Here is a 24,326-nt window from a genome sequence, read left to right as displayed (position 1 = left end):
CTCCATACAAATTTTAAGATTTTTTGTTCTGGTTCTGTAAAAATTGCCATTGGTAATTTGATAGGAATTGCATTGCATCTGTAGATTGCTTTGGGTAGTATAGTCATTTTCACAATATTGATTCTCCCAACCCAAGAACATGGTATATCTCTCCATCTGTTCGTATCATCTGTAATTTCTTTCAACAGTGTCTTATAGTTTTCTGCATAAAAGTCTTTTGTCTCCCTAGGTAGGTTTATTCCTAGGTATTTTATTCTTTTTGTTGCAATGGTAAATGAGAGTGTTTCCTTAATTTCTCTTTCAGGTTTTTCATCATTAGTGTATAGGAATGCAAGAGATTTCTGTGCATTAATTTTGTATACTGCAACTTTACCAAATTCATTGATTAGATCTAGTAGTTTTCTGGTAGAATCTTTAGGATTCTCTATGTATAGTATCATGTCATCTGCAAACAGTGAGAGCTTTACTTCTTCTTTTCCAACTTGTATTCCTTTTATTTCTTTTTCTTCTCTGATTGCCATGGCTAGGACTTCCAAAATTATGTTTAATAATAGTGGTGAGAGTAGATATCCTTGTCTTGTTCCTGATCTTAGAGGAAATGCTTTCAGTTTTTCACCATTGAGAATGATGTTTGTTGTGGGTTTGTCATATATGTCCTTTATTATGTTGAGGTAGATTCCCTCTCTGCCCTCTTTCTGGAGAGTTTTTATCATAAATTGTGTTGAATTTTGTCAAAAGCTTTTTCTGCATCTATTGAGATGATCATATGGGTTTTATTCTTCAATTTGTTAATATAGTGTATCACATTGATTGATTTGTGTATATTGAAGAATCTTTGCATCCCTGGGATAAATCCCACTTGATCATGGTGTATGATCCTTTTAATGTGCTGTTGGATTCTGTTTGCTAGCATTTTGTTGAGGATTTTTACATCTATGTTCATCAGTGATATTGGTCTGTAATTATCTTTATTTGTGATATATTTTTCTGGTTTTGGTATCAGGGTGATGGTGACCTCATAGAATGAGTTTGGGAGTGTTCCTTCTTCTGCAATTTTCTGGAAGAGTTTGAGAAGGATAGGTGTTTGCTCTTCTCTAAATGTTTGATAGAATTCACCTGTGAAGCCATCTGGTCCTGGGCTTTCGTTTGTTGGAAGACTTTTAATCACAGTTTCAATTTCATTACTTGTGATTTGTCTGTTCATATTTTCTCTTTCTTCCTAGTTCAATCTTAGAAGGTTATACCTTTCCATGAATTTGTCCATTTCTTCCAGGTTGTCCATTTTATTGGCATAGAGTTGCTTGTAACAGTTTCTTAGGATGCTTTGTATTTCTGTGGTGTCTGTTGTAACTTCTCCTTTTTCATTTCTAATTTTATTGATTTGAGTCCTCTCCCTCTTTTTCTTGAAGAGTCTGGATAATAGTTTACCAATTTTGTTTATCTTCTCAAAGAACCAGCTTTTACTTTTATTGATCTTGCTTTTGGTTTCTTTGTTTCTATTTCATTTATTTCCTCTCAGATCTTTATGTTTTCTTTCCTTCTGCTAACTTTGGGTTTTGTTTGTTCTTTCTCTAGTTCCTTTAGGTGTAAGGTTAGACAGTTTATTTAAGATTTTTCTTGTTTCTTGAGGTAGGCTTGTATAGCTATAAATTTCCCTCTTAGAACTGCTTTTGCTGCATCCCATAGGTTTTGGATTGTCGTGTTTTCATTCTCACTTGTCTCTAGGTATTTTTTGATTTCCTCTTTGATTTCTTCAGTGATCTCTTGGTTATTTAGTAATGTATTGTTTAGCATCCATGTGTTTGTGTTTTTTACATTTATTTTTTTTTCTGTAATTGATTTCTAATCTCATAATGTTGTGGTCAGAAAAGATGCTTGATATGATTTCAATTTTCTTAAATTTACTGAGTCTTGATTTTTGACCCAAGATGTGATCTATCCTGAAGAATGTTCCATGCGCACTTGAGAAGAAAGTGTAATCTGCTGTTTGGGGATGGAATGTCCTATAAGTATCAATTAAATCTATCTGGACTCTTGTTTCTTTAAAGCTTGTGTTTCCTTATTAGCTTTCTGTCTGGATGATCTGTCCATTGGTGTAAGTGAGTTGTTAAAGTTCCCCAATATTTTTGTGTTCCTGTTGATTTCCTCTTTTATAGCTGTTAGCAGTTGCCTTATGTATAGAGGTGGTCCTATGTTGGGTGCTTATATATTTACAATCATTACATCTTCTTCTTGGATTGATCCCTTGATCATTATGTAGTGTATTTCTTTGTCTCTTGTAACATTCTTTATTTTAATGTCTATTTTATCTGATATGAGTATTGCTGCTCCAGCTTTCTTTTGATTTCCTTTTGCATGGAATATCATTTTCCATCCCCTCACTTTCAGTCTGAATGTGTCCCTAGTTCTGAAGTGAGTGTTGTGTAGACAGCATATATATGGGTGTTGTTTTTGTATGCATTCAGCAAGCCTGTGTCTTTTGGTTGGAGAATTTAATCCATTCACGTTTAAGGTAATTATCAATATGTATGTTCCTATGACAATTTTCTCAATTGTTTTCAGTTTGTTTTTGTAGGTCCGTTTCTTGTCTTGTGTTTCCCATTTAGAGAAGTTCCTTTAGCATTTGTTGTAGAGCTAATTTGGTTGTGCTGAATTCTCTTAGCTTTTGCTTGTCTATAAAACTTTTGATTTCTCCATCGAATCTGAATGAGATCTTTGCCAGGTAGAGTAATTTTGTTTGTAGGTTTTTCCCTTTCATCACTTTAAGTGTATCTTGCCACTCCCTTTTGGCTTGTAGAGTTTCTACGGAGAAGTCAGCTGTTAAACTTATGGGAGTTCCCTTGTATATTACTTGTCATTTTTTCTCATGCTGCTTTCAATAATTTTTCTTTGTGTTTAATTTTTGCCAATTTTATTACTGTGTGTCTCGGAATGTTTCACCTTGTGTTTATCCTGTATGAGACTCTCTGCACTTTCTGTACTTGGGTGGCTATTTCCTTTCCCATTTCAGGGAAGTTTTTGACTATAATCTCTTCAAATATTTTCTCTGGTCCTTTCTCTCTCTCTTCTCCTTCTGGGACCCCAATAATGCGAATGTTGTTGCGTTTAATGTTGTCCCAGAGGTTTCTTAGGCTGTCTTCATTTCTTTTCATTTTTTTTACTTTATTCTGTTCTGCAGCTGTTAATTCCACCATTCTGTCTTCCAGGTCACTTATCCGTTCTTCTGCCTCAGTTATTCTGTTATATATGGCTTCTAGTGCATTTTTCATTTCAGATATTGTATTGTTCACCTCTGTTTGTTTGTTCTTTAATTCTAGGTCTTTGTTATATATTTCTTGCATCTTCTCGATCTTTGTCTCCATTCTGTTTCTGAGGTCCTGGATCATCTTCACTATCATTATTCTGAATTATTTTTCTTGAAGGTTTCCTATCTCCACTTCATTTAGTTGTTTTTCTGGGGTTTTATCTTGTTCCTTCATCTGGTGCATAGCCCTCTGCTTTTTCATCTTGTCTATCTTTCTGTGAATGTGGTTTTTGTTCCACAGGCTGCAGGATTGTTGTTTTCCTTCCTTCTGCTATCTTCCCTCTGGTGGATGAAGCTATCTAAGAGGCTTCAGCAAGTATTCTGATGGGAGGGACTGGTGATGGGTAGAGCTGGCTCCTGGTTTGGTTGCAAGAGCTCAGTAATACTTTAATCCACTTGTCTGCTGATGGGTGGGACTGGGTTTCTTCCCGGTTGGTTGTTTGACCTGAGGCCACCCAACACTGGAGCCTACCTGGGCTCTTTATTGGGGCTAATGGAGTACTCTGGGAGGACTGATGCCAAGGAATACCTCCCAGAACTTCTGCTGTCAGTGTCCGTGTCCTCACAATAAGACACAGCCAGCCCCCACTTCTGCAGGAGACCCTCCAACACTAGCAGGTAGGTCTAGTTCAGTCTCCTGTGTGGTTACTGCTCTTTCCCCTGGGTCCCGATGCTCACACTACTTTGTGTGTGCCTTCCAAGAGTGGAGTCTCTGTTTCCTCCAGTCCTGTCAAAGTCCTGCAATCAAATCCCACTAGTCTTCAAAGTCTGTTTCCCTAGGAATTCCTCCTCCCATTGACAGATCTCCAGGGTCAGAAGCCTGACATGGGGCTCAGAACCTTCACACCAGTGGGTGGATTTCTGTGGTATAAATGTTCTCCAGTTTGTGAGTCACCCACCCAGTAGTTATGGGCTTTGATTTTATTGTGATTACACCCCTCCTACCATCTCACTGTGGCTTCTCCTTTATCTTTTGATGTGGAGTATCTTTTTTGGTGAGTTCCAGTGTCTTCCTGTCAATGATTATTCAGCATTTAGTTGTGATTCTGGTGTTCTTGCAAGAGGGAGTGAGCGCACGTCCTTCTAACCTGCCATCTTGAACAAATCTCTCCTGTTTTCTTTATTTTTTGTGTTTGTTTTTTATGTATTATTTGTGTGAAAATATTATAAACCAATTACAGTACAGTACTATACAGCCAATTGTGTTAGTTAGGTTCCTAGGCTAACTTTCTTGGACTTATGAACAAATTGGACTTACAAATGTGCTCTCCGAACAGAACTTGTTCGTGTGTAGAGGATTTACTATATTTTGTAACATTTTATATTGCTCATTTTTTCCCTAGAAAATTTGAAATGAAATGCAGGAAAAGTACGTTGTACCTGATATATTACTTAGGGTATTTTTCCTCTTTATTTTATTCTCTAAATTTCTGTTCAAATTTATTTTGTAAATATAGCTATTCTTTTTTTATATAAATGTTTTAGCCCTTATATTTGGGTGTTTGATTCTTGTTTAGTTATTTTTTTTATGCGGGGTATAATAGGGGTCCAACTTCATTCCTTTGGATGTGAGTATTTAGTTGCTGTTTTTTTTTGTTTTGTTTCGTTTTTTGCTGTACGGGCCTCTCACTGTTGTGGCCTCTCCTGTTGTGGAGCACAGGCTCCAGACATGAGGGCTCAGGGGTCCAGCCACTCTGTAGTATGTGGGATCTTCCCGGACCGGGGTGCAAACCCATGTCCCCTGCATTGGCAGGTGGACTTTCAACCGCTGTGCCACCAGGGAAAGCCCCTACCACTCATTTTTTATTTCCTTTTTGAATTCCCTTGACACTTGTCAAAATCAATTGCCCATATGTGCTAGGATGGTTTCTGGATTCTGTATTACATTTCATTGACCTATATATCTGTCATTATTCAAATATCAACCTGTGTTGATTACTGTAGCTTTATAGTAAATATTAAAATAAAGATATGTGAGTCCTCCAACTTTGTTCTTTTCAAGATTGGTTTGCCTGCTCAAGGTCATTTGCATAATTATATAAATGTCAGCAGCAACTCATCAAGTTCTTCTAAGAAGCCAGCTGAGATTTTGATAAGAATTGTGTTGAATCAGTAGATCATTTTGTAACTGTTGTCATCTTGGCAACATTAAGTTTTCCGATTCATAAACATTGGATGTCTTTTCATTTATTCAGGTCTTCTTTAATTTCTTTCAAAGACTTTTGCACTTTTTAATGTACAATGTTATTTCTAAGTATTTATTCTTTTTAATCCTACTGTAAATGGGGATTGTTTTAAATTTTATCTTTGGATTTTTTATTGCTGCTATATAGGAATATAATTGATTTTGCTTATTGATATTGTATCCTGTATTCTTGCTGAACTAACTTACTTCACTCTTTTTTCAGCCTGCCTATGTGAATTCCCAATAATTTTCTATATACAAGTTCATGCCATTTGTGAATAAAATTTCCCTTCTATTCCTTTCCAAACTTGATGTCCTTTATTTCAGTTTCTTACTTAATTTCCCTGACAAAAAGCTTCAGTAAAATGCTGAATAGAAGTGGCAAGAATGAACATCATCTTCTTGCTCCTAAACTTAGGGGGAATGATTGCAAGTTTTCACAATTAATGTGGTGTTCTCTGCGGGTTTTTGGTAAATGTCCCTTGTCTTGGTTATATTCTGCAATCTACTTTAGGTAGAACTTGTCCCACATGTTTGCTGAGAGCTCTTGTCCCTTCTGCTCCTGCTGCTGTCACACGAGGCCTTCGTGTATCTGGTTCATATCACCTGACATTTCTTCCTGTTCAAATCTACAATCTCCCATTGGTCCATAGCCATCCTTCAATATGTCTGCAGTCCTCTCTCAGAAGCAGGGAAAATTTCATCTGCTTTATGCTACTATTCCCAGGTAGGAAGGAAGCATCGATGGTGGTGGTGAGATGTAGGAGCACTCCTACATAAGGACAGGAGATTAAGAAAGATTAAAGTAAAATGTCCTCTTTTTTTTTTTGTGGTATGCGGGCCTCTCACTGTTGTTGCCTCTCCCGTTGTGGAGCACAGGCTCCGGACTCACAGCCTCAGCGGCCATGGCTCACAGGCCCAGCCGCTCTGTGGCATGTGAGATCTTCCTGGACCGGGGCACGAACCTGCATCCCCCTGTCCTCTTTTAATAATAATATTTTGTCTTATTCTTTCATGCCCATGCCCAGCATGGTGTCATTTCTACTTTGACATGTCTTCTTGAGCTGTGTTTGATGTATTTTGTCAAGGAATGGCTGTATTCACTGCTAGATGCTGAAAGCATGACACAGAGTATTCACCTGAACATCTCATATTGTGATAGCAATTAAGTTAGGTATCACCCCAAGACTCTGCCAACAGGGTAAAGGGAGGGCCTAAGGCAGCATACACTCTTCACCTCTCTTCCTTTTTTCCAGGTTAGATAGCATCCTTTTAATTTGGAGATGGGAGTAGGAATAGATAAAAACAAGCACACAGGCTGGTTATTCCAGCTAGAATATATATAGTCGAACTTAGAAGCTCTCTATTTTCATTACTCTAGGAGGTAATGAAAAAACGTAATCCTTTTTCTAGGATTGAAAAAGATCTTCTGCTATTTATGTCAAAGAGTGTTCTGCCCATGTTCTCCTCTAAGAGTTTTATAGTACCCAGCCTTACATTTAGGTCTTTAATCCATTTTGAGTTTATTTTTGTATATGGTGTTAAGGAGTATTCCAATTTCATTTGTTTACATGCAGCTGTCCAGTTTTCCCAGCACCAATTATTAAAGAGACTGTCTTTTCTTCATTGCATATTCTTGTCTCCTTTGTCATAGATTAGGTGGCCATAAGTGCTTGAGTTTATCTCTGGACTTTCTATCCTGTTCCATTGATCTGTATTTGTTTTTGTACCAGTACCATACTGTTTTGATGACTGTAGTTTTGTAGTATAGCCCGAAGTAGCCATTTTTGAAAACAAAAATGAAATAATGCCATTTGCAGCAACATGGATAGACTTCAGAGATTGTCATACTGCATGAACTAAGTCAGACAGAGAAAGACAAATATAGGATATGGCTTATATGTGGAATCTAAAAAAGGGTACAAATGAACTTATTTACAAAACAGAAATAAAGTTACAGATGTAGAAAACAAACTTATGGTTACCAGGGGGTTAGGTGGGGGGGAAGGGATAAACTAGGAGATTGGTGTTGATATATACACACTACTATATATAAAATAGATAACTAATAAAGACTTACTGTATAGCACAGGGAACTCTACATAGTACTCTGTAATGGCCTATATGGGAAAATAATCTTAAAAAAAGTGGATATATGTAAACATATAACTGAGTCACTTTGCTGTACACCTAAAACTAACACAGCATTTTAAATCATCTATACTCCAATAAAAATTTTAAAAATAAATAAATAAATAAAAGCTCTCTAGCTCTCTTTTCTGGGTCATTTTAACATTCTCCTTCTGATACAAATCCCTTTTCAATGACAGAATACAGGAAGACCATGGAGTAAATAAAATGCATCAATTAATAACTTTATCTCTTTCTCTCTCTCTCTCTCTCTCTCTCACACACACACACACACACACACACACACAAACACATCCCTAAAGCCAGGTTTTGTTGAATGTAGTTGAAGTTGAACTGAGAATTATCTAGAACTCATGAAGTCAGAAGGTTTTATTTGTGAATAACTGGTAAAATTAAAATTCTAATGAACATTGCCTCAAAAAGGGTAATTTCATCTTATATCAATTTGTTTTGTAAGAAAAAAATATTAGCATCAGAATTGCCTTTCTTATAGTGCTTTGTCATGAACTATCAAGTAAATCCTCTTTTTTATTATTGATTAAAATAAGTGTCCCAGGGCTTCCCTGATGGTGCAGTGGTTGAGAGTCAGCCTGCCGATGCAAGGGACACAGGTTCGTGCCCCGGTCCAGGAAGATCCCACATGCCGCAGAGTGGCTGGGCCCGTGAGCCATGGCTGCTGAGCCTGTGCGTCCAGAGCCTGTGCTCCTCAACGGGAAAAAAAAAAAAGTGCCCCATAGAAATGTAAATTCCTCTAATGGAGTGCAATCTGTACATTAAAAAAAAAAAAAAAAGACTATATTTATATTGTATAATTAGTCTTATTTCTACACTGGAAGTATATAAATTTTTCATAGTATGGTATTCCTGAGCTGGGCATAGAGAAAGGGTTACTAGATTAAGTGTAAAATACTCAGTTCCTATATTAAAAAAAAAAAATCTAACCTATTTTCCAATCCCGCTAACTTTATTTGTAATCAACTTATACTCTTCCAGAGTTCTAGTCAAACATATGTTATGGTTTGCCCATTTTTGTACTATAAAAATTGTTCCTTATAGCTCCACAAATATGTGCTTCCCAAAGCTAACTGTATTCTCCATTAGAATTGTTGTCAGGACCCAAAGTCATGATAATTATAGGATGACTGTTCAATGCATACTCCTTGATGAAAAAAATTAATGAGACTTGGTATTGTCTCAACTTATGGAGACCTTAGTTGGGCTATTATATTATTATGATATCTATTGATATTTGGTAAATCTTGTTGTGATACTGATTTTTAAAAATCTAAATCAAATTATAGGACAATATATTTTATTACCCCTATTGCTAGCAACAAATATTTAACAATATTTTATTTGAAACATCATCATTAATCTGATTCTATCAGTTTTTTTTTTAACAGAATAAAGCCATAAACTATATATACTTGCTGAAAACTAGGAAACTATTAGGAACTGTGACCAATTACTTCACTTCAAGATTTTTGGATTGGCTAAAAAGATGCTGGCCTGGCACGGAATAACACACAATGGCATAGCTGTATCTCACAAAGAAGTTGTCTACTGGGGTTTTTCTTAGGTCTTCCTTAGCATTTTCTTTTATTCAATAGCAGCTTATTTCCCATCTATTTGGAAAGCGAAAGCAGAGATTTCATTACAGGGCTATTGGACACCAGTTGCAAGCTCCATTATTAAGAATTTTGTTGTTGATATTTCTGTACTCACCTCTGTCAATTATAAAAATATGATTCCAATTAAATTAAATGTATCCACGAGCACACACATATAGGTGCAGATGCACACATGCACATACACACACAAACACATTCACACAAGCATGCACACACCTTTATGTGAGATGTTTTCAAAGACTGGTTACACAGGATCCTTTTGCTCTGAGGTCCTGTTTCTTTTTATTTTCTGCCACAAGGAAATTTGATTAACCCTGCCATTGGTCTTCCATATAGTGAAGTTCTGTCTTTTGAACTCCAAATATAAAAACAGAACTTAAAGAAGAATGGAATTGGTAAAAACCTCACCTCTTCCCAATGGCCCTTAAGAAAGCTTTGTTATGGGATAAATACCTTTTTCTTATATACACCTCACTTTGTTGAGGCATTCTTTTTTTACGAATATTTTAATTGAGGTTTACTTGATATACAACACTGTATTAGTTTCAGGTATATAGCATAATGATTTGATATATGTATGTATTATGAAGTGATCACCGTAATAAGTCTAATTAACAGTTGTCACTATATATAGTTACATGTCTTTTTTTCTTATTATGAGAACTTTTAAGATCTACTCTCTTAGAAACCTTCAACGATGCAGACAGTATTATTGGCTATAGACACCATGATGTACCTTACATCTTCATGACTTATTTATTTTAAAACTGGAAGTTTGTACCTTTTGACTCCCTTTACCCATTTTGCACATTCTCCCAACCTCTGTCTCTGGAAATCACCGATCTGTAATCTGTTCTCTTATCTATGAGCTTTTTTCTTTTTTTTTCTTTTTTTTTTTTTTTTTTAAGATTCCACATATAAATGAGATCATATGGTGTTTGCCTTTCTCTGCTTGACTTATTTCCCTTAGCATAATGCCCCCAGGGTCCATCCATGTTGTCACAAATGGCAAAATTTTGTTCTTTTTGTATTTCTGAATAATATTCCACTTTCTATATACACAAACCACATTTTCTTCTTTTAAACTTTTTTCTAATTCATTTAATTTTTTTTGATATAGTTGAACTACAATATTATATTAGTTTCAGGTGAACAAACTAGTGACTCAGTTTTTTAAACCTTATGCATGAGACAAAGTTATGACAATATTATTGACTATTTTCCCTTTGCTATACATTAGATTCCATTGACTTCTTTATATTATAACTGATAGTTTGTAGCTCTTAATTCCCTTCACTTGTTTCACCCATCCGCCCCAACCTCTTCCCCACTGGTGATCACTCATTTGTTCTCTGTATCCATGAGTCTGTATCTGTTTTGTTATATTTGTTCACAAGTTTTGTTTTTTAGATTCCACATATACATGAAAATGTTCAGTATTTCTCTTTCCTTGTCTGACTTATTTCACTGAGCATGATAAACTCTAGGTCCATCGAAGTTGTCACAAATGGCAAGATTTCCTTCTTTTTATGGCTGAGTAATATCTCACTATGTATATGTATATAGTGGGATATATATACATACATATATGTGCATATATATATATAATATATGCTAAACTTCTTGTTTCATTCATCTATCAATAGATATGTAAGTTGCTTCCATATTGTGAATAATGCTGCAATGAACAAAAAGTGGATGTATCTCTTCAATTTAGTGTTTTGTTTTTTTAGAGTAAATACCCCAAAGTAGAATTGCTGGATTGTATGGTAGTTCTATTTTTAATTTTTTGAGGAAACTCTATACTGTTTTCCATAGTGGTTGTACCAATTTATATGTCCACCGACAGTGCACAATTGTCCCCTTTTCTCCACAGCTTTCCCAACATTTGTTATTTTTTCTATTTTTGTTTATAGCCATTCTAACAGGTGTGATTCCTCTAGCTTATTATTTCTCAACATTGCTTTAGTTACTTAGAATCTTTTGTAATTCCATACAGATTTTATGATTTTTGTTCCCCTGTGAAAAATGCCTTTGTCATTTTGATAGGGATTGGGTTAAATCTGTAGATTGTTTTGAGTAGTATGAACATTTTAGCAATACTAATTCTTCCAATCCATGAGCACAAAATATCTTTCCATTTATTTGTGTCTTCTTTAGTTTCTTTCATCAATGTCTTATAATTTTCAGGGTACAGGTGTTTCATCTGTGTGGTTAAATTTATTCCTAGTTATTTTTTGATGCAATTGTAAATGGGATTTTTTTTAATATCTCTTTCTGATAGTTTGTTATTACTGCATAGATATGGAACAGATTTCTGTATATAAATGTTGTATCTTGCAACTTTACTGAATTCATTTATTAGTACTAACAAGTTTTTGGTGGAGTCTTTAGATTTTTCTGTATATAATACCATGCCATCTGCAAATAGTGACAATCTTTCTTTTCTATTTGGATACCTTTTTTTCTTGCCTAATTGCACGGGCAAGGACGTCCAATACTATGTTGAATTAAAGTGGCAATAATGGGCATCCTTGTCTTTTTCCTGATATTAGGAAAAAAGCTTTCAGCTTTTTAACCATTGAGAATTATCTTAGCTGTGGGTTTGTCATAAATATAGAAGCACATTCCCTCTGTACCCACTTGTTGAGAGATTTTATTGTAAATTGATGTTGAATTTGTCAAATGCTTTTTCTGCATCTATTAGGATGACTATATGATTTTTTATCCTTAATTTTGATAATGTGGTGTGTTACATCAATTGATTTGCAGAAGTTGACTCATCCTTGCATTCCTGAAATAAATCCCAGTTGAACATGGTGTATGATCTTTCTAATGAATTGTTGAATTTAGTTTGATAATATGTTGAGGATTTTTACATCTGTGTTCATCAGGTATATTGGCCTTTAATTACCTTTTCTTGTAATCTCTTTGCCTGGTTTTGGTATCAGGGGAATGTTGGCCTCTTAAAATGAGTATATAAGTATTTTCCCTCTTCTATGTTTCAGAAAAATTTGATAAGGATTGCTAATAATTCTTTGAATGTTTGGTATAATTCACCAGTGAAGCTGTCTAGACCTGGACTTTTGTTTTGGGGAGTTTTTTGATTACTGATTCAATCTCCTTTCTACTAAATGGTCTTTTCAAATTTTATATTTCATCTTGGAAGAATATATGTTTCTAGAAATTTATCAATTTTTTCTAAGTTGTTCAATTTATAGATGTATAATTTTTCATAGTAGTCTCATGATTCTCTGTATTTCTGTGGTATTAGTTGTAATGTTTCCTCTTACATTTCTGGTTTTATTTATTTGAGTCCTCTCTATTTTTTTCTTAGGGAGTCTACCTAAGGTTTGTCAATTTTGTTTATCTTTTCAACAACCTGGCTCTTGGATTCATTAATTTTTTCTATTGTCTTTTAGTCTCTATTTTATTTATTTCTGCTCTGATATTTGTTATTTCTTCTTTCTACTATCTTTGTACTTTGTTTTCTTTTTCTAGTTCCTTGGGGTGTAAAGTGTGTTTGTTTCTTAGAGAATTTTCTCATTCCTTGAGGTAGGCATTTATTGCTATGAACTTCCCTTTTAGAACTGCATTTGCTGTATCCAATAAGTTTCAGTATGTTGTATTTCCATTTTCATTTGTCTCAAGTAATTTAAAAAAAATTTTTCTGTCGAGTTCTTCATTGACCCAATGGTTATTCAGTAGCATGTTGTTTAATCTCCACATAATTGTGAATTTTTCAGTCTTGTTATTGTAATTGATTTCTAGTTTCATACCACTGTGGTCAGAAAATATGCTTGATGGTTTCAATCTTTTTAAAGTTGTTAGGACTTGTTTTGTGGCCTAATTTATAATTTGTCCTAGAGAATGTTCCTTGTACTCTTGAGAAGAATGTGTAATCTGTCATTTTTTTGAAGAAATGTTCTGTATATATCTAAGTCAATGTGGTCTAACATGCCATTTAATACTATTGTTTTCTTGTTGATTTTCTGTCTGTATGATCTATCCACTGATGTAAGTGGGGTGTTAAAGTCTCCTACTATTATTGAGTGTGTGTAAATTTCTCCCTTGAGGTCTGATAATATTGGCTTTTGGGTGCTTGCTTTTGGGTGCATAAATTTGCAAATATTACACTCTCTTTGTGGGTTGAGATTTTTATCATTATGCAATGCCCTCCTTTGTCTCTTACTGCAATCTGTTTTAAAGTCTATTTGCCTCATATAATCATAGCAACACCAGCTTTCTAATGGTTTCTGTATGCATGGAATATCTTTTTTCATTGCTTCATTTCCATTCTCTGTGTGTCCTTACATCTGGGGTGAGTCTCTTTTGAGCAACATATAGACATGTCTTTTTTGATTTTTGTTTGTTTATGTTTATACAACTGCCACAATATGTATTTTGATTGCAGAATTTAGTACATTTACATTTTTTGGCTATTCATTTATTTTTAACATCTTTATTGGATTATAATTGCTTTACATTGTTGTGTTAGTTGCTGGTGCATCACAAAGTGAATCAGATATATGTATACATATATCCCCATATCTCCTCCCTCTTATTTCTCTCTCCCCCTTCCCTATCTCACCCCTCTAGGTGGCCACAAAGCACCGAGCTGATCTCCATGTGCTATGCCACTGCTTCCCACTAGCCATCTATTTTACTTTTGGTAATATATATATGCCCATGCCACTCTCTCACTTCTCTTGGCTCACCCCTCCACCTCCTCGTATCCTCAAGTTCTTTTTCTACATCTGCGTCTTTATTCCTGTCCTGTCCCTAGGTTCTTCAGAAACTTTTTTTTAGATTCCATATATATGTGTTAGCATATGGTATTTGTTTTTCTCTTTCTGATTACTTTACTCTGTATGACAGTCTCTAGTTCCATCCACCTCACTACAAATAACTCAAATTCCTTTCTTTTTATGGCTGAGTAATACTCCATTGTATATATGTGCCACATGGTCTTTATCCATTCATCTGTCAATGGACACTTAGGTTGCTTCCATATCCTAGCTACTGTAAATAGAGCTGCAATGAACATTGTGGTATATAACTGTTTTTGAATTATGTTTTTCTCAATATATATGCCCAGTAGTGTGATTGCTGGGTGAAATGGTAGTTCTATCTTTAGGTTTTTAAAGAACCTCCATACTGTTATCCATAGTGGCTGTATCAGTTGACATTTCCACCAACAGTGCAAGAGGGTTCCCTTTCTCCAAACCCTCTCCAGCATTTATTGTTTGTAGATTTTTTGATGATGACCTTCTGACTGGTTTGAAGTGATACGTCATTGTAGTTTTGATTTGCATTTCTCTAATGATTAGGGATGTTGAGCATCCTTTAACGTGTTTCTTGGCAATCTGTGTATCTTCTTTGTAGAAATGTCTATTTAAGTCTTCTGCCCATTTTTGGATTGTGTTGTTTGTTTTTTGATATTGAGCTGCATGAGCTGCTTGTATATTTTGGAGATTAATCTTCTGTCAGTTGCTTCATTTGCAAATATTTTCATCCATTCTGAGGGTTGTCTTTTCATCTTGTTCATGGTTTCATTTGCTGTGCAAAAGCTTTTAATTTTCATTAGGTCACATTTGTTTATTTTTTGTTTTTATTTCCATTTCTCTAGGAGGTGGGTCAAAAGGGTTATTTCTGTGATTTATGTCATAGAGTGTTCGGCCTATGTTTTCCTCTAAGAGTTTTATAGTGTCTGGCCTTACATTTACATCTTTAGTCCATTTTCAGTTTACTTTTGTTTATGGTTTTAGGGAGTGTTCTAATTTCATTCCTCTACATGTAGTTGTCCAGTTTTCCCAGCACCACTTATCGAAGAGGAAGTTTTCTTCTCCATTGTATATTTTTGCTTCCTTTATCAAATATAAGGTAGCCATATGTGCGTGGGTTTATCTTTGGCCTTTATATCCTGTTCAATTGATCTATATTTCTGTGTTTTGGCCAGTACCATCCTGTCTAGATTACTGTAGCTTTTTAGTATAGTCTGAAGTCAGGGAGACTGATTCCTCCAACTCCATTTTTCTTTCTCAAGATTGCTTTAGCTATTTGGGGTCTTTTGTGTTTCTATACAAATTGTGAACTTTTTTGTTCTAGTTCTGTGAAAAATACCATTGGTAGTTTGATAGAGATTGCATTGAATCTGTAGATTGCTTTGGGTAGTATAGTCATTTTCACAATATTGATTCTTCCAATCCAAGAACATGGTATATCTCTCCATGTGTTTGTATCATCATTAATTTCTTTCATCAGTGTCTTATAGTTTTCTACATACAGGTCTTTTGTCTCCTTAGACAGGTTTATTCTGGGTATTTTATTATTTTTGCTGCAATGGTAAATGGGAGTGATCCCTTAAATTCTCTTTCAGATTTTTTATCATTAGCGTATAGGAATGCAAGAGATTTCTGTACATTAATTTTGTATGGGCAACTTTACCAAATTCATTGATTAGCTCTAGTAGTTTTCTGGTAGCATCCTTAGGATTCTCTATGTATAGTATCATGTCATCTGCAAACAGTGACAACTTTACTTCTTCTTTTCTGATTTGGATTCCATTTATTTATTTTTCTTCTCTGATTGCAGTGGATAAAACTTCCAAAACTGTGTGGAATAATAGTGGTGAGAGTGGACAACCTTGTCTTGCTCCTGATCTTCGTGAAAATGTTTTCAGTTTTTTACCATTGAGAATGATGTTGGCTGTGGGTCTGTAATATATGGTCTTTATTCTGTTGAGATAAGTTCCCTCTATGCCTATTTTCTGGAGCATTTTTATCATAAATCAGTGTTGAATTTTGTCAAAAGCTTTTTTCTGCATCTATTGAGATGACCATATTTTTATCCTTCAATTTGTTAATATGGTGTATCACATTGATTGATTTGTGTTTATTGAAGAATCCTTGCATTTCTAGGATTTACCCCACGTGATCACAGTGTATGATCCTTTTAATTTGCTGTTGGATTCTGTTGAGGAATTTTGCATCTATGTTCATTAGTGATATTGGCCTGTAGTTTTCTTTTATTTGTGACATCTTTGTTTCAGGATGATGGTTGTCTTGTAGTATGAGTTTGGTAGTGTTCCTCCCTCTGTTATATTTTGGAAGAGTTTGAGAAGTGTAGGTGCTAGCTCTTCTCTAAATGTTTGATAGAATTCGCCTGTGAAACCATCTGGTCCTGGGCTTTTGTTTGTTGGAAGAATTTTAATAACAGTTTCAATTTCTGTGCATGTAATTTTTCTGTTCTTATTTTTCATTTCTTCCTAGTTCAGTCTTGGAAGGTTGTGCTTTTCTATGAATTGGTCCATTTCTTGTTATTTCTCTTTTTACATTTCTATTGATTTGAGTCTTCTCCCTTTTTTTTCTTGTTAAGTCTGGCTAAAGATTTATCAGTTTTGTTTATCTTCACAGAGAACCAGCTTTTAGTTTTATTGGTCTTTGCTATCATTTCCTTCATTTATTTTTCATTTATTTCTGATCTGATATTTATATTTCTTTCCTTCTGCTAACTTGGGGGTGTTTTTTTGGTTCTTCTTTCTCTAATTGCTTTATGTGTAAGGTTAGGTTGTTTATTTGAGATGTTTCTTGTTTCTTCAGGTAGGATTATATTGCTATAAACTTTCTTCTTAGAACTGCTTTTACTGCATCCCATAGATCTGGGTCATCATGTTTTCATTGCCATTTGTTTCTAAGTAATTTTTGATTTCTTGTTTGATTTCTTCAGTGATCTCTTGGATACTTAGTAGTGTATTATATAGTCTCCATGTTTTTGTATTTTTTACAGATTTTTTCCTGTAATTGATATCTAGTCTCATAGCTTTGTGGTCAGAAAATATACTTGATATGATTTCACTTCTCTTAAATTTACCAAGAGTTGATTTGTGACCCAAGATATGATCTATCCTGGAGAACGTTCCATGAACACTTGAGAAGAAAGTGTATTCTGTTGTTTTTGGATGAAATATCCTATAAATATCAATTATGTCCATCTTGTTTAATGTATCATTTGAAGCTTGTGTTTCCTTATTTATTTTAATTTTGGATGATCTGTCCATTGGTGAAAGTGCAGTGTTAAAGTCCCCTACTATTATTGTGTTACTGTTGATTTCCCCTTTTTTTGGCTGTTAACATTTGCCCTAAGTATTGAGGTGCTCCTATGTTGGATGCATACATATTTACAATTTTTATATCTTCTTCTTGAATTGATCTCTTGATTAGTACATAGTGTCCTTCTTTGTCTCTTGTAATAGATTTTTATTTTAATGTCTATTTTGTGTGATATGAGAATTGTTACTCCAGCTTTCTTTTGATTTCCATTTGCATGGAATATCTTTTTCCAACCCCTCTCTTTCAGTCTGTATGTGTCCCTAGGTCTGAAGTTGGTCTCTTGTAGACAGCATATATATGTGTCTTGTGTTTGTATCCATTCAGTCAGTCTATGTCTTTTGTTGGTGCATTTAATCCATTTACATTTAAGGTAGTTATCAATATGTATGGTCCTATTACCATTTTATTAATTGTTTTGGGTTTGTTATTGTAGGTCTTTTTCCTTTTCTTGTGTTTCCTGCCTAGAGAGGTTCCTTTAGAATTTACAGGAAAGCTGGTTTGGTGGTGCTAAATTCTCTTAGCCTTTGCTTGTCTGTAAAGTTTTCAATTTCTTTGCCAAATCTGAATGAGATCCTTGCTGGTAGACTAATCTTGGTTGTAGTTTTTTCCCTTTCATCACTTTAAATATATCCTGCTACTCCATTCTGGCTTGCAGAGTTTCTGCTGAAAGATCAGCTGTTAACCTTATGGGGATTCCCTTGTATGTCATTTGTTGCTTTTCCCTGCTGCTTTTAATTTTTTTCTTTGTATTTAATTTTTGATAATTTGATTAATTTATGTCTTGGCATGTTTCTCCTTGGATTTATCCTTTATGGCACTCTCTGAGCTTCCTGGACTTTACTATTTCCTTTCCCATATTAGGGAAGTTTTCAAGTATCATCTCTTAAAATATTTTTTGAGAACTGTTCTTTTTATCTTCTTCTTCTGGGACCACAATAATTCAAATATTGGTGTATTTAATATTGTCCCAGAAGTCTCTGAGACTTTCCTCAATTATTTTCACCTTTTATCTTTATTCTGCTCTGCAGTAGTTATTTCCACTATTTTATCTTCCATGTCACTTATCTATTCTTCTGCCTGAGTTATTGTGCTATTGATTCCTTCTAGAGAATTTTTAATTTCATTTATTATATTGTTCATCATTGCTTGTTTGCTCTTTAGTTCTTGTGTGTCCTTGTTAAGCGTTTCTTGTATTTTCTGCATTCTACCTCCAAGATTTTGGATCATTTTTACTATCATTACTCTGAATTCTTTTTCAGGTAGACTGCCTATTTCCTCTTCATCTGTTTCTTCTTCTTTTTTTTTTTTTTTTGTGGCACGTGGGCCTCTCATTGTTGTGGCCTCTCCCATTGCAGAGAACAGGCTCTGGACATGCAAGATCAGCAGCCATGGCTCATGGGCCTAGCCACTCCTCAGCATGTGGGATCTTCCCGGACCGGGGCACGAACCCGTGTCCCCTGCATCAGCAGGTGGACTCTCAACAACTGTGCCATGAGGGAAGCCCTTCTGGTGGGTTTTTACCTTGCTTCTTCTTCTGTTGTGTATTTCTTTGTCTTCTCATTTTGCTTAACTTACTGTGTTTGGGGTCTCCTTTTCACAGGCTGCACGTTCGTAGTTCCCACTGTTTTTGATGTCTTGGTTCAGTGTGTTGTGTAGGCTTCCTGGTGGAGGAGAGTGGTGCCTTTGTTCTGGTGGGTGAGGCTGGGTCTTGTCTTTCTGAAGGGGAGGACCATGTCTGGTTTTGTGTTTGGGGGTGTCTGTGAACTTATTATGATTTTAAGCAGACTCTCTTCTAATGGGTGGGGTTTTATTCCTCTCTTGCTAGTTGTTTGGCATAAGGCATCCAGCACTTTAGTTGCTGGTTATTGAGTGGAGGTGGGTCTTAGCTTTGAGATGGTGATCTCTGTGAGAGCTTTTGCTGTTTGATATTATATGGGACTGGGAAGTCTCTGGTGGACCGATGTCCTGAACTTGGCTCTCCCACCACAGAGGGTCAGGCCTTACACCTGGCTAGAGCCCCAAGACCTTGTGAGCCTCATGGATCAGAAGAAAGGTAAGAAAGAAAATAAAGTAAGGAAGAAAAAAATAAAATAAAGTTATTAAAATAAAAAATATATACCATTAAATATAAAAACATAGAAAGAGTAATGAAAAAAAGAAAAGAAAGAAAGAAGAGAGCAATCAAACCAAAAAAAAAATCCACCAACAATGAAAAGCACTAAAAAGTGAAAACAAAACAAAACAAAACAAAAAACAGTGAGAGAATTCTAGGACAAATTGTACAAACAAAGTTATACAGACAAAAGACAAAATCACACAAGGAAGCATACACATACACACTCACAGAAAGAGAAAAAGGGGAAAAAAATATATATAAAGGAAGGGAGCAACCAAATCAATAAACCAACCTACCAATGATAATAAACAAATCTACCAATGATAATACTAAACTAAATAAACATAAACCCAGAAACAGATGCTGAAAGCAAACCCCAAGTCTACAGTTGTTCCCAAAGTCCACCGCCTCAATTTTGGGATATTTTTTTCTATTCAGGTATTCCACAGTTTCAGGGTACATCAAATTGACTGTGAAGATTTAATCCTCTGCTCCTGAGGCTTCTGGGAGAGATTTCCCTTTCTCTTCTTTGTTCACACAGCTCCTGGGGTTCAGCTTTGGTTTTGGCCCCGCCTCTGCATGTAGGTCACCTGAGGTCATCTGTTCTTCTCCCAGACAGGAGGGGGTTAAAGAAGTGGCTGAATCAGGGGCTCTGGCTCACTCAGGCCAGGGGAGGGAGGGGCATAGAGTGCAGGGTGAGACTGCAGCAGCAGAGGCCAGCATGACGTTGCAACAGCCTGAGGTGCACTGTGTGTTCTCCTCCCAGGGAAGTTGTCCCTGGATCACGGGACCCTGGCAGTGGTATTCTGCACAGGCTCTCAGGAGGGTAGGTGTGTATAGTGACCTGTGCTTGCACACAGGCTTCTTGGTGTCTGCAGCAGCAGCCTTAGCGTCTCAAGCCCATCCCTTTGTCCGTGCCAATAGCCGCGGCTTGTGCCCATCTCTGGAGCTCATTTAGGTGGTGGTCTGAGTCCCCTCTCTTCACGCACCCTGAAACAATGGTCTCTTGCCTCTTAGGAAGGTCCAGACTTTTTCCCGGACTCCCTCCCGGGAAGATCATTTTGATTCTATTTTTCTATCATGGAATTAATAGCTGATATAAATGAATAGATAAATAGAGAAAGATAGAAAGAAAAAAGAAGTAAAGGAAGGAAGAAAGAGTGTTAAATTCTCCAATTTTCTAACATGAACCAAGCTCAAAAAGGACTAATAAAAATCTTTCAGCTGATCAAAATTAAGGCAGGAAACTAACAAGTTGAGAGCGTTTTTTGTTTGTTTGCTTGTTTTTTTGCTTTTCTCCTCTGTGTGTGTGTGTGTGTGTGTGTGGGTGTGTGTGTGTGTGTGTCTAAATAATTGGTAGGATGTATCACAATGTTATTCACTGATTGGAGGATTCATGTATAAAGCCAATGGTGGAAAAAAATTCAGTTGTGGTTCTAATGAAGAAATATAAACATTCTTTCTTCAAAGTAAAATGGGCATGTTTCCAAATAGCATGCACAAATATGATATTATTTTGTGTCAACAAATAGTTTTTCAAACAGTATGTTTTCCCTTGTCATATAATAACTGAACAATGCTGCCTTAACCACAGATCTATTTGACAAAGTGTAGAAAGTAAAATGAGGAAGTTTTTGAAAATAAAAACAGTAAACAATGATGATTACTTTGTATTTTCTTATATCGAGTCTAATGTTGGTTTTCTGTGCTGTAGTTTGATTATACAGCTAATGCTATGCAAAGAAATGACTCAAGATGTATATTTATGAGCAGATATCAGGTTTCTTTGCATTTTAATGTTTATAAATGTGATACTTTATATATATATATATATATATATATATATATATATATAGTTTACTGAACCAGGGTCTAGGGTAAACTTTTCATTTGAAAAAAAATATTGTAAACTTTGTTTTTTATAGTAAGTAATTTCTGTTTAAAAAATGTCATCACAGGATAAGTTCTAGAAAAAGTCATGATTTCATCCTATAAGGAAAGATTAACTGTGCCATTTTTACTAGTATGAAAAAATGAAACCTTAAAACCAAGACACTAGTAATTACTGCCTATCCTGTCACCCTCCATATAAAATACTTTGGTATAAATATACATTTGTGTCTTCTGTGCTTTGTTTTACTGAAATGTGTATTTTTATATTTCTGATTTAAATCGAAAGTAATTTAATTAAAATAATCGAGAAAGATAAAGACAGAGAGGGACAGAAACAGGGTGAACAGGTAACAGAGAGCAAAAGAAAGACACAGAGATAATTAAAGGAATTCCTGACTCTGCTTTCTCATTCAAATGATAAGAATGATTTTTGTTATGGAATTCAAGGTCTTGATTAACCTATCAACTCCATAAATCTATTCCTAACTTCCTATAAGCTATTAGACTAAGAACAAAGCACCAAAAAATATCTTTGTCCTGAACAATCTTCAAATATTATAGTGCTTATTTTTTTCTGAGTTAGGAGCTTTGAAAAAACTAGGCAGGTAAAGATGATCACTATGACAATCACAAAGTACCTAAGAATAATTGAGAGCTCTCAAATTTCATTTTTGTTTTCCTTTAGAATCTACAGTAAACCTCTGTGCTCCAAAGGAGAAATTGGACAGTAAGTTTGTTCTCTCAGTAAAATAAATTATGAAATTTTTAACCATCAGAAATTTAAGAAATGCCAGAAAACTTCCTTATTAAGAATTGTATTAGAATTTGTCATATACCTGTGATTTCTCTGCTGAAATATGTTGGAAGATGTTATTATCTTGCACATATGCTTCTTCTTACATACATGTAAAGGGACTGTGAGTAGAGAATGGAAAAACCTACTTCTAGAATGCAGAGTGATAATCCTCGAAGATGATTTCACAGAAACAAAATTTACTGTGATTCTCTCAGCAATGACCAAGCTTAATATGGGAAGCATATATAAAGTCAGTCTGCAAAATTCTTCATTCATCTTTTCCATTAATCACTGATACTTATTATGCATTTTAACCTACTTTATTGCTTTCTTTAGTGGTTTTCAGTGTTGTAAAGCAAAAATAGAATAGGCTGAAGATTTTGTCTACCATAAACTAAGGTATTTTTTTTGTAAACAGCCTTAAGAACAGCTCTACAATTATTTTTTACATTCCCAGAATATGCAAAGGTTCCTAAAAACTTCTCAGTAAACTACAACTTACTGTTTAAATTAGATGACAAATCACTCATTGTTCATGCAAGTTCTTTCCAGTGTGTATTGTGGGGTGTGTGGAAGGAAGGGCCTCATCATTCTTATTTATAATTTAGCAAAGAGAAGTAACTCTACTGACTACATGTCAACTCTAAGAACAATACAATGATGATATCATGGGACAAGCAACATTTTTTAGAGAAAGTGGGTACTTTACATATAGGGCTTTATTTAATCTTTCCAACATGTGGGTTAGATAATGTTTTTATTCACATTTTCACTTTGCACTGAAACAGTGAGTGACAAATACAGGCAGGACCTCAACAGAATTTGCTACAGATAATGTCACTCTTCTTCCTCCTCCCCCAAATTATCCTACATGTTCTAATCTCCATTTAGGAATGTAGCTGATGATGTAATGGGAAAAGATACTCTGATTTTGATAACAAATGGAGAAACTTTCCACATACCATAGTTTCTACTCCACTTCCATCATATAAAACATAAGAAGCAAAGTTTAATTGAAATGTTACTTAATCACTCTTTTCACACAAACTATATTTTGTAGGGGAATCAAATACATTGCTATTTGATAAGTAACAAGAGGATAAATGACTTTAAAGTATAGTGAAATAGTGAAACAACAAAGAATCCTAACTAAACAGCAAATAAATACTCCATTATTATATATATACACACATGTACACATACATTAACCCCAAAACACTGTTAAAATCATAGAAAAATAATTATAACATAAAACTGAGTAAAAATAGATGACAATTATAAGAAGACTGAACCTTGTAGATAAGAACTCAATCCTAAATGAGTTGGAAAGGCAGGGGTATCATGAAAACAGTTTTATTGTCTGCAAAATGATATCTTGGATAATTTCTATTGTCTTTTCTAGAAAGTTTGCTGTGGTTGTATAGGAGATAGTCTCTATCCAAATATCCAAGTAACACTTCACTAGTAACTCTCTAATTTCTCCTATATGTTCACATTTAACTAAAGATAACCTATATTTCATCTGGAACACTATTCAATAATATGTCTTGAGGTTTTGGGTTTTCTTTACAAACATAGACCAAAAATATTATGTGTTATTATTTATGATACATTAATTGTGTCAGCTTGGAAAATTAATAAAATAATAAGAGAAATCAATGGCAGCATTCTTCTTCCCTATCATAAGATGTATCCATTAAGACAAGAACATAGTTGCCTTGCTTGTAAATTCCAATTATCACTACAACAACATTGAACCCACCTCCAGGGAGACAAACTGCTTTAAACTCTGACACACACACCTCTCTCTGGCAATCCGTCTTGGCTGACTTAATGAGATACAGAGAATCCCTGAACACGTGGAATCACAGTAGTTAACTTGCTCAACCATGCCTGTAACAATTCAATTAGCAAATCCCTGTGGACATTCTGTACTCCAGCAAAATTATCCAGGGATATTTTTACTAAGCTTGCTTTCTAATCACGTTGCCAAGCCTAACTGTTTGTACAGAGACTATCATTGCCCTTGCCAAGAGGAAGGGTCAACTTTATTAACAATCCCATATGTCTACATTCCTAAATTGTCATCTCATGTACATTATGGTGATTATGGTTAAGCAGAAGCTTTAAATCTTTGCT

Source organism: Delphinapterus leucas, chromosome 4 (assembly GCF_059928025.1).
Source record: "Delphinapterus leucas isolate spDelLeu-1000000601 "Yukka" chromosome 4, BTC_Dleu_Yukka2, whole genome shotgun sequence".
NCBI lineage: Eukaryota > Metazoa > Chordata > Mammalia > Artiodactyla > Monodontidae > Delphinapterus > Delphinapterus leucas.
This window is presented reverse-complemented; position numbering follows the sequence as displayed.